This window comes from Penaeus chinensis, chromosome 36 (genome assembly GCF_019202785.1).
Source record: "Penaeus chinensis breed Huanghai No. 1 chromosome 36, ASM1920278v2, whole genome shotgun sequence".
Taxonomy (NCBI): Eukaryota; Metazoa; Arthropoda; class Malacostraca; order Decapoda; family Penaeidae; genus Penaeus; species Penaeus chinensis.
In genome coordinates this window covers 490,231-490,491 of record NC_061854.1, presented here as the reverse complement: position 1 = coordinate 490,491, position 261 = coordinate 490,231, and positions in this window count along the sequence as shown.

Here is a 261-nt window from a genome sequence, read left to right as displayed (position 1 = left end):
ATATACACTCAAATATTAGGTTAGTTTTACCTAGATACGATAGTGGGGCCGACTGCTACCATGTAGTCCATGTATCATCGAAGGCTATGGGAGTCCACCCCTTACAAAGCAATCCACTACCTTGTGGCATCTATGAGATGAAAAGGCTTCGGGAATCAACCCTGAGGAAAAATCCCCAAGGCAGTTCGTTGTTACTTGCGACTTCGTTCTGGCAACTCCTGCAATTCCCATGGTGCGAAACTGTATCAGTCTTTACTGTTC